Here is an 11,200-nt window from a genome sequence, read left to right on the forward strand (position 1 = left end):
ACCCGACTACCATAATAAAGTTAATTATATCAAACATACCTTGTCCAAATGTTGTGATCCTCCATTCCGAAAGCTGGCTATTCCTGTGGAATCATGCAGAAGTTCCCTCCCTGAACAAGGCAGCACTGTGTCGGCCTCCAGCCCGACCCGTCATGAACCCGAATGCCGGACATGGAAGAGAGACCCGACCCGAACCCGACACATGTCATCGGGTCTGGTCGGTGTCGGGTCGTGTAGCCATGCTTTACCCTAGGGCATCTCATTCAACTGAGGAGACAGTCTGTAGCACAGGCTTCACACAATCCACCCAAAATCTCCACCATCTGAGCAGGTAGGTCACCAGGAGCTGGCTGTTCTTGTTCACTGCAGTCCCTGCTGCTGTTTGCTGCCTATATTTACAGACTTTTATCTCATCCTCATCACCATTTTCTCCAATATATTCAGGGGGCATCAGCAGAGAAAATGGACATCAAATGCGACAAGTGCAAGGAAATGTTTATTTACAATATTACATCATAAACATAATATACAAAAACATTACACGTGTGAAACACGTCCCGATCAAGATGTGTCTGAATAAATGGATCCCCTCACAATAAACACTGTCACCTTTCAATGTTTAGCGGACGAGTGTGAGGGCCAGATGTGTGTGATTCCCACAGTAATGTGTCTGTTCAAAGTTCAGGAAAAGATGGAGATATGAATAATTTACAGGGAAATCTTTGAAGCATATCTCCATGTCTCTCACTCACAAAGATCTGCAAACTTGTGGATTCAGAAAGAACCCAGAGACAGATAGTCCTGCAATAACCTGTAACTCCAGGAAAGGATGTGTTTGAGATTTTGCCCTGTAGCTTAGTTGGTTAAAGCCTCTGTCTAATAAACAGCAGAACCTCACTTCAAACCCCAACAAAGCCTCACTGCAGTGAAGAAACGGAAAGTTATGATTTAAAGATTACTCTATCAATCATTCACATCTCTGTCTTCCCCTGAACTTTGAGTTCAAATTTGTTTGTGAAGTTGAGTGGCACGTTAAGACAGCACAGTCTTTGTCTTTGTGAAAGAAGTGATTTCGGAGTGGCTGTTTGAAACTGCCCCTCCTTGCACAGAAATTCAGTGTCAATACTCAAATCACCCACAATTTCCACGAGAGAAATTTGTTCACAATTGCATTTGACGTGAAACCGCCTCAACATTAATCTCACTGAAGCAGAGTGTGACCATGTTGTATGTTTCAGAGTGTTGGTGCCATTATGTGTCGCCTTTAACCGAGACTGGGACACAGGGCAAGGTTGATCCAAGGTTGGAATATATTATCATTCAGGAGCAAGAAAAATCAAAAGGAACCAAATAAGAAAACCCAGTCTCCAGATTTGAGAATCTGTAGATCCGCTTTGGGAAAGTGAATCAGAGCAGAATGAAGGGTGAACTGTCTGACTGCCCAGAAGAGATGAAGACACAGCTCAGTCAGCACGTTCCCCTGGTTTATGATGCTGGAACATTCCTCACACAGAAATTATTCAACCCAATGACAAACATTCTTACAGCTGATAATTTATGCTAACGATTGAAGGACTTTCTCATGTGGTTACCGAGTGGTGAGAAGATATTAAACTTAGTTTCAATCAATCCAGCTGTGATGAACTTTGAATTTTTCTGCCTTTTATAAACATTATTTGAAGGGTCTCAGTGACAATGTTCAGTGTTGATGAGAGTGGGGTCTGGGTGAGCAACTGCTGATCGTGACAGGGTCAGGACTGGATGCAGGAAGTTCTCTGACAGTCTGTCTCTCTCTCTCTCTCTGATGGGTTTGAGTTGGTTGACAACTGGCAGCTGTTGGTGTTTCGATAAATGAAGGAAGTTCCCTCTAACCATTTTTTTTGATTCACAGTGTAGTATAAAGATGTAAAGGGTTAATGCTGAAGACAGTGGGATCAACCCCTCCCACTGTCAGAGTGATGATGTAACAGTCACATGAGATGAGGTTTGGGAGAAGAGAGAGCAGCACCAAGGATGCTGGCTGAGGAGGCTTGATGAGTGTGTATATAGTACTGTGTAAATTAGAAAAGAGTTCTTAGTTCTTTCAGCAGGAAATGTGTCCAGAAAATATCAAGAAACTCACAATTTTATTATTCAGGAGTCGGAACACAGATATTACACCAAGAGACAGTTCTGGGTTCATTTAACAAAAAAAGGTAGAGAATAATATTGCTCACTGATTGAAATCCCCCAGTGAGGAGACAGTTAAACAGTTGGGACATCCTTCAATCCAAGGTTTTGGCAGCATTTGCAACTTTTGCAACTTTTTTTTATCCAGCTTTGATGGACGAGTGAAAAAACTGAACAAACTGAACAATTCCATTCTTCCTTCTTCTCTTCTTTCTATCAGTTTCTCTTTTCTGTCCCAGATCAATATAATGATGAGAATCCCAATTTAATCTGCTGTTTCTGGTGTTTTATCCATTCCAATTAAAATTCAACATTCCAATCAAATCTATTTGTTATTCCACAGTGTCTCTCCATGTGTTTTATTCTGTTGTATTCTCTCACAGTCTGTTTGATGATCAATGTTACATCTCACTCTCTGTTCTGGTGAAGATCAGAAGCAGTGATATCTGTTTACACCACCTGACAAGTCGGCTGAGGCTGTGCCTCACTGATCACGTGGAGTTGAAGCAATTCTTCCAGTCAGTTTTCTCAGTTGTCATTTCATGAGAAATTTGAAGTTATCATGACTTCGTCAGTGACCGAATGGTTCAGGTGTCTGAGTGATGTTAATCATGCTGTGATCAAATGATTTTATGTTCCAGTCTTTCCGTGGTGGGTTTTCACACTGAGTAGAAACGTGTTGGAAATGGTCTGGAAATGTTTCACACCGCTCCGTTCCCAACAGGCCATGACCTGATGTGATGGAAATTTCATTTACTTTCAGAAGCTACATTTCCATCATTGCGCATCTGGCTGCACAGCCAGGATCTGTGTGAAGGTGACGGTTGTGCTTCAATTACTTGGTAGGTGACGAAGTGGCTGAGAGGTTAAGGCGGTGGGTTAATAATCCTTTGTGTTGTGCACGCATTGGTTTGAATCCCATCCTTGTCGTTAGTTTATCAACTGCCGGTTGCATTCTTGTTGCAGCTTCAATGCAATGTCGGCCTGGAAACCTGTTCTTGTCAGTATCTTGACGGTGGTTCCAGAATTGTTTATACTTTATTAAAATTGAGACAGACAATTGGAATTCTTCACCCATATTGGACTGGAATGAAGATCAAATAGGGATCACAAAACGGAGCAGGATTTTCCCTCCCCTCCTTCCTTCTTTCCATCTTTACTTTCTCTGGATTTACACCAAGTGAAAGACTAACGGGAAAAGCAAATGGCGAGGGAGCAGAAGCAGAACATTATCCTTTGGCAAGAAATTTATTTTCAAATCTTCTTGATAGATTAAGTAAGTGAGCAATGCTTTGGCAGATGGAGTTTAAAATGAGGGGTCATCTAGTACCTACGAAAGATATATCAGAGTGTTTTTTGTTAAGTGGTGAGATGTTAGAAACTGCGGAGGTGCAGAGACCCGAGTACTGAATCACTAAAAGCTAGTGGACTGGGAGAAAAATAATGTGAAAAGTGAACGGAATATGAAGATTGGAACTCATGTTGCAGTTATATAAAGCTCTGTGCTCCTGAAGTAAATGTCCAAGCCCAGATTGTGGGGAATCTGTGGAGAGTGATTTGTTTTTTATTCATTAATGGGCGCGAGTATCGCTGATAAGGCTGGCATTTATTACCCATCCCTAATTGCCCTTGAGAATGTGGTGGTCAGCTGCCTTCTTGAACTGATGCAGTCCATATGGTGCAGGAACACCCACAGTGCTATTGGGGAGGGAGTTCCAGGATTGTGACCCAACAACAGTGAAGAAATGGCGATAGAGTTCCATGTCAGGATGGTGAGTGACTTGGAGGGGAACCTGCAGGTAGTGAGTTCCCATGCATCTGCTGCCCTTGTCCTTCGAGGTGGTAGTGGTCACGGGTTTGGAAGGTGCTGTTGAAGGATACTTGGCGAGATACTACAGTGCACATGGAGATGGTACACACTGCAGCCACTGTGTACTGGTGGTGGAGGAAGTGAATGTTTAAGGTGGTGGGTTAGGTGCCGATCAAGTGGGCTGCTTTCTCCTGGATGGTGTTGAGCTTCTTGAGTGTTGTTGAGTGGGATGTATTCCATCCCACTCCTGACTTGTGCCTTGTACATGGTGGACAGGATTTGAGGTGGCAGGAGGCGAGATACTTGCTGCAGAATTCCTAATCTCTGACCTGCATCTATAGCTGCAGCATAGATGTGACTGGTCCAGTTTAGTTTCTGGTCAATGGTAACCCCCAAGATGTTGATGGTGGGGGATTCAGTGATGATTATGCTGCTGAATATCAAAAGGTAGATGGTTTGATTCTCTCTCAATGGAGATGTTCACTGCTTAGCACTTGTGCGGCCAGAAGGTTGCTTGTCACTTATCAGCTCAAGCCTGAAGTTTGTACAGGTCTCGCTGCTTGTGGGCACAGGCTGCTTCAGTATCTGAGGAGTTGTGAGTCATCAGCGAACATTCCCACTTCTGACTTATGTTGAAGGAAAAGTGATCAATGAAACAGCTGAGGATGTTTGGGCCGAGGACACTACCCTGAGAAAGTCCTGAGGCAATGTCCTGGGCTGAGATGATTGGTCTCCACTAACCACAACCATCTTGCTTTGTGCGAGGTATGACTCCACCAAGTGGAGAGTTTTCCCCTTGATTCTCATTGACTACAATTTTGCTGGGGATCCTTGATGCCACACTCACTCAAGGGCAATCACTCTCACCTCTCCTCTAGAACTCCACTCTTTTGTGTCTGTTTGAAGCAAGCTGCAATAAAAAATATGAACAGAAGAAATATTAGCAGGAGTAGGCCATTTGGCCCCTCGAGCCTGCTCCACCATTCAATAGGATCATGGCTGACCTGATCATGGCCTCAACCCCACTTTCTTGCCTGCCCCCCATAACCCTTGACTTCCTTGCAGATAAAATTCTGTCAAACTCAGTCTTGAAGACATTCAATGACCCAGCCTCCACTACTCTCTGTGGTAGAGAATTCCAAAGATTAATGACTCTCTGAGAGAAGAAATTCCTCATTTCCTTCTTAAATGGAAGACCATTATTCTGAAACTGTGTCCCCTAGTTCTGAATTCCACCATGAGGGGAAACATCCTCTCAGCATCCACCCTGTCAAGCCCCCTCAAAATCTTATATGTTTCAATACGATCACCTATCATTTTTCTTAACTCCAATGAGTATAGGTCCAACCTGATCAACTCTCCACATAAGACAACCACTTCATCACAGGAATCAATCCAGTGAACCTTCTCTGAACTGCCTCCAATGCAAGTATATCCCTCCTTAAATAAGGAGATCAAAACTGTACACAGTACTCCAGGTGTGTATTCACCAACACCCTGTACATTTGCAGCAAGACTTCTCTTCTTTTATACTCCATCCCCCTTGAAATAAAGGGCAACATTCCATTTGCCTTCCTAATTATTTGCTCTACCTGCATGGTAACTTTTTGTGATTCATGTACGAGGACACCCAGATCCTTCTATACCACAGCATTCTGTAATCTCTCACAATTTAAATAATATTTTGCTTTTCCATTCTTCTTACCAAAGTGGATAACCTCACATTTTCCCACATTATACTCTACCTGCCAAGTATTTGCCTGGAGTCGAGGAACCCTTGCAGAACCTAAACTGAGCATCGATGAGCAGATTATTGCTAAGTGTCTGGTGCTTGATAGCACTATTGATGACATCTTCCATCACTTTGCTGATGATTGATAGGAGACTGATGGGGTGGTAATTGGTCAGATTGGATTTGTCCTGCTTTTTTTTATGGAGTGGGCACACTTGGGCAATTTTCCACATTGTCGGGTAGATGCCTGTGTTGTAACTCTACTGGAACAGTGTGGCTGAGAGCGCAGCTAGTTCTGGAGCACAAGTCTTCAGTACTAGAGCCGGGATGTTGTTAGGGCCTATTGTCATTGCTGTATCGAGTGACTTCAGCTGTTTCTTGCTATCATGTGGAGTGAATCGAATTGGCTGAAGACTGGAAACTGTGATGCTGGGGACCTCAGGAGGCCGAGCTGAATCATCCACTGAGCAATTTCTGATGGAAGATGGTTGTAAATGATTTAGCTTTGGCTCCACCATTATTGAGGATGGGGATTTTTTGCAGCCTCCTCATCTGGTTAGTTATTTAATTGTCCACCATCATTCATGACTGGATGTCGCAGGACTCAGGACCTGTGATCTGATCATGAGGGAGATATCCATGCATGGAGTGGTGGGATTTATGGAAAGTGATCCTGAAGAGGGTGTCCGAGCCTGGAGTGGCGGGATCTGTGTCGAGTGATCCTGACGAGTGTGTGCAAACCTGGAATGGAAGCTTTCTGTGGAGGTACAGGAGTAGGCCATTCAGACCCAGTATTTTATAAAGGTTTATCATAACTTATTTGCTTTTACTATATGTCTCTATTAATAAAGCCAAGTGTCCTGTTTGCTCTTGGAAGCCTTTTCAAACCTTCTAAGATTGGTGTACATTGTCTCTCTGTTCCGGCACCCACTTTAGAATTGTACCATTTCATTTATATGGCCTCTCCTTATTCTTCCTCCCAAATTGTATCTCTTCACAATTCTCTGTGTAAATTTTATCTGCCATGTGAAAGCCCATTTTACCAGTTTTTTTAAGCTCCCCTGAAGTGTGTTACAATCACTGGCACAGGATGAAATTCTCGAGCATTCTTTGATGCAATCTCCATGGAAAGAGCAATCTTACATGCGAGCTCGAATGTGAGATTTTGTGTGTTTAGTATCTTTTCTCATCCACCAATATAAGCACAAATCTGTCTCATAATGCACGGTCTAAGAATATGCCAAAGTTGCAATGTGGTGATAAATTCTTCAATGCCACAATGTACTCACCAACTGTTTCACTACTTTTCTGATTTCTGCTTCCAAATTTCTAGCTTGCCGTGATCTCTAGTGGCTTAGGGTTGAAATGTTCCTCCAACTTGGTGATGATCGTTTTGAATGGCACATCTTTTGCCTTGATGGGAGCAGGAAGCTTTGTTAGCTGGTCATGCACTTCCAGGCTAATTTCCATTGGCAAAATTGCTTTCTTGCCCTCAAGAATTGCCTTATTCTGAGTCTTGACCTCTGCACTTTCACCTTCAAATTCCAAAATGTTATTAGCTCTGAAAAACATGTCCATTCTTTCAATATATGAACTGAATGGTTCTCAAGCCCTCTCATAAGTTCCTCACCTTCCGATGTATCCCACATGTGTGCAGCCATATTGTCCCAAATAAGCAATTTGAATCAGATGCACAGGAAGACCCTGCGGAATCTAATTCAACTGAAGAGACATTCTGTGGCCCAGGCTTCACACAATCCACCTAAAATCTCCACCATCCGAGCAGGTAGGTCACCAGGAGCTGCCTGATCCTGTTCATTGCAGTCCCTGCTGCTGTTTGCTGCCTATATTTACAGACTTTTATCTCATCCTCATCACCATTTTCTCTAATATATTCAGGGGGCATCAGCAGAGAAAATATACACCAAGCATGGCAAGTGCAAGGAATTGTTTATTTGCGTCATTATGTCATGCACATAATATACAAATACATTACATGTGTGAATCATTTCTTGAGCACTTTTATACCAGATGTGTCTGAATAAATGGAACCCCGTCACAATAAACACTGTCACCTTTCAATGTTTAACGGAGAGGTTTTATGGCCTGATGTGTGTGATTCCCACAATAATGTGTTTCTACAAAGTTCAGAGAAAGACGGAGATATGAATAATTTGCAGGGAAATCTTTAAGCAAATCTCCATGTTTCTCACTGACAAAGTTCTGCAAACACATGGATTGAGAAAGAACCTGAGTGCAAAATCAACAAAAATAAACACAGCCAGAGAGACTAGCAATAACCTGTAGCTCAGGGAAAGTACATGATGTTATGGAAGTGATTTTGATTTTTTTTTTGTGAAATTTTTTTGAGGAATTCATCGTCAAACTTAATAAATGTCAGACCAGTTCTTTTTCAAGAGGGTACTGAAAGTGCTAATTTGGCAACTATGTTTACTGGTTGTCACATGACTCAAGTTAAATGTAGAACAGAAACCCTGGTAACAGGGGGAAATGTGGACAGAGAAGTCAGTTGCGCCTCTTGATTGGACAAACCCGGCAGCAGCAGCACTCACCGAAGAGGGCAGAAAAATCACAAGCTTTTAGTTGTCGCAGTCATTGTGTTTTACCTTCTGGAGTGAGCAGCTGATAAAGTTAGCCTGAAGAAGTGTCAAGGAAGGAGAGAAGATCACAACCCACGTTGTTTTGCAGCAAATCTTTAAAAGACCCTGAGAACTTCACTGTGTCAATTCATCTCTTCTCCTGTCTTTGAAGAAAGCCTGCTAAAATTAATTCTCAACACTGCCCCTAAAAAACTGTTCTAAAAGACCCTAGTGACCTGTCTACGCACACTCAGAAGTTAGACTGTATGCCAATTTTGGAACAACATATCTTATCTGCTGTTTTCTTCAGGAATGAACAAGTAACCAGCCCAAGTGTTGTTTTTGTCTTTAACAGAACTCAGAATTGTAAAAAATAATTCTTTTTTTTACAGTTAACCAGTGTATGTGTGTGTGCGTGTGTGGGGCTGTGGTAAGAAAGGGGCTTTCAATGTTGGTTAAGGTAAAAAGGGAACTTTTAAAATTTCTACCTGTGTATTTATGCTTTATTTCATGACTAGTTAAAACTTGTTCTGTAATAAACTGATAATTTTGCTGTTCATTAAAGAAACCTGGTCAGTGTCTTCTATTCTGGGAAGAATAGAGTATATGATTGACTGTTTCAGGAAGTGGGAAAAGTTAAAATATATGTTGTGACCTGTGGAGAAGTGGGATGAGAATATATAGAAGGGAATGAAGAAGGGTCATTGACCTGAAACGTTAACTCTGCTTCTCTCTCCACAGATGCTGCCAGACCTGATGAGTATTTCCAGCGTTTCTTGTTTTTATTTGAGATTTCCAGCATCTGCTGGATTTTGCTTTGATATTGTTATTATATGAGAATAAATAGTGCACTCCTCTGATGTTAACAATAACAACTTCTGGCTCTGTAGCTTAGTTGGTTAAAGCACCTGTCTTGTAAACAGGAGATCCTGGGATCAATTCCCAGTAGAGCCTTGTTTCACATTTGTGATGTAAAAATTACTTTATCAATCACTTCTCACTGTGTTTTCTGACCTTTAAGTGAGAATTCAAATTACATGATTAATTTTCGTCACAGGAGATGACAGCCTTTGTGAAGGATGTGAGTTTCGAATGGCTGTTCCTCCTTGTACAGAAATCCAGTGCTGATATTTCAAAGGCAACTTCTTTGATACAAATTTGTTTACAGTTGTATTCAACCTGGAAAACAGCTCGACATTATTGTCACTGAAGGAAAATGTGACTGCGTTGTATGTTTCAGAGTGTTTGTGTTGTTATGTGTTGCTTGTGACTGAGACTGGGACATGATGCAAGTGGGAGAGTTGATCTGAGGTTTGGAATATTTGTCAATCAGGAACAAGAAAAATCAAAGGAACCAAATAAGAAAACCTATGTCTCGTGGTTACCGAGAAACGGTGAGAAGATATTAAACTTTGTTCTATTCAAAACAGCTGTGTGAACTTTGACCTTTCCTGCCTTTTATAAACAGTATTTGAAGTGTCTCGGTAACAATGTTCAGTGTTGATGAGAGTGGGGTCTGGGTGAGCATCTGTGAGTGTGACAGGGTCAGGACTGGATGCAGGAAGTTCTCTGACAGTCTCTCTCTCTCTCGCTGATGGGTTTGAGTTGATTTTCAACTGGCAGCTGTTGGTGTTTCGATAAATCAAGTTCCCTCCACCCATTTTTTAGGACAGACAGTGTAGTATAAGGATGTAAAGGGTTAATGCTGAAGACATTGGGATCAATCACTCCCACTGTCAAAGTGATGATGTAACAGTCACAGGAGATGAGGTTTGGGAGAAGAGAGAGCAGCACCAAGGATGCTAGCTTAGGAGGCTTGATGAGTGTGTATATAGTATTGTGTAAATTAGAAAAGAGTTCTTAGTTCTTTCAGCAGGAAATGTGTCCCGAAAATATCGAGAAACTCACAATTTTATTATTCAGGAATCGGAACACAGATATTAATTCCAAGTGACCGTTCTGGGTTCATTAACAAAAAAAGGTAGAGAATAATATTGCTCACAGATTGAAATCCCGCAGTGAGGAGACAGTTAAACAGGTGATCTGTTGGGGCATCCTTCGATCCAAGGTTTCTGCAGCATTTAATCTCCCTTTTTGGTGAAATTCTCTGTTATATGCAACTTTTTTTTTATCCAGCTTTGATGGGCAAGTGAAAAAACTGAACAGTTCCATCCTTTCTTTTCTTCCTTCTTCCCTTCTTTCCAACAATTTCTCTTTTCTGTCTCAGATCAATATAATGATGAAAATCCCAATTTAATCTGCTGTTTCTGGTGTTTTATTCATTCCAATCAAATTCAACATTCCAATCAAATCAATTTGTTATTCCACAGTGTCTCTCCATGTGTTTTATTCTGTTGTATTCTCTCACAGTCTGTTTGATAATCAATGTTACATCTCACTCTCTGTTCTGGTGAAGATCAGAAGCAGTGATATCCGTTTGCACCACCCACCAAGTCGGACTGAGGCAGTGTCTCGCCGATCATGTGGAGTTAGGAACATAGGAACATAGGAGCAGGAGTCGGCTATTCATCCCATCGAGCCTGCCCCGCCATTCAATATGATCATGGCTGATCATCCACTTCAATGCCCTTTTCCCCACACTTTCCTCATATTCCCTTATGGCATTTGTATTTAGAAATCTGTCAATCTCTGCTTTAAACATACTCAACGACTGAGCTTCCACAGCCCTCTGGGGTCCAGAATTCCAAAGATTCACAACCCTCCGAGTAAAGAAATTTCTCCTCATCTCTGTCCTAAGGAGCTTCCCCCTTATTTTGAAATTGAGCCCCTGGTTCTCGACTCCCCATCCAGATGAAACATCTTAGCTGCATCTACCCTGACTGTCCTTTAAATATTTTGTAGGTTTCAATGAGATCACCTCTCATTCTT

At 41.9% G+C, this 11,200-nt stretch overlaps 1 non-coding gene across 1 annotated transcript; it reads left to right on the forward strand.

Annotated features, from left to right (window-relative positions):
* Nucleotides 1-9,191: 9,191 nt before the first annotated feature.
* On the forward strand, nt 9,192-9,265 carry trnat-ugu (transfer RNA threonine (anticodon UGU)). Its single transcript has one exon. It is a non-coding gene; the product is annotated as a tRNA-Thr (tRNA).
* Nucleotides 9,266-11,200: the final 1,935 nt, after the last annotated feature.

This window comes from Heterodontus francisci, unplaced genomic scaffold, assembly GCF_036365525.1.
Source record: "Heterodontus francisci isolate sHetFra1 unplaced genomic scaffold, sHetFra1.hap1 HAP1_SCAFFOLD_43, whole genome shotgun sequence".
Classification (NCBI taxonomy): Eukaryota; Metazoa; Chordata; class Chondrichthyes; order Heterodontiformes; family Heterodontidae; genus Heterodontus; species Heterodontus francisci.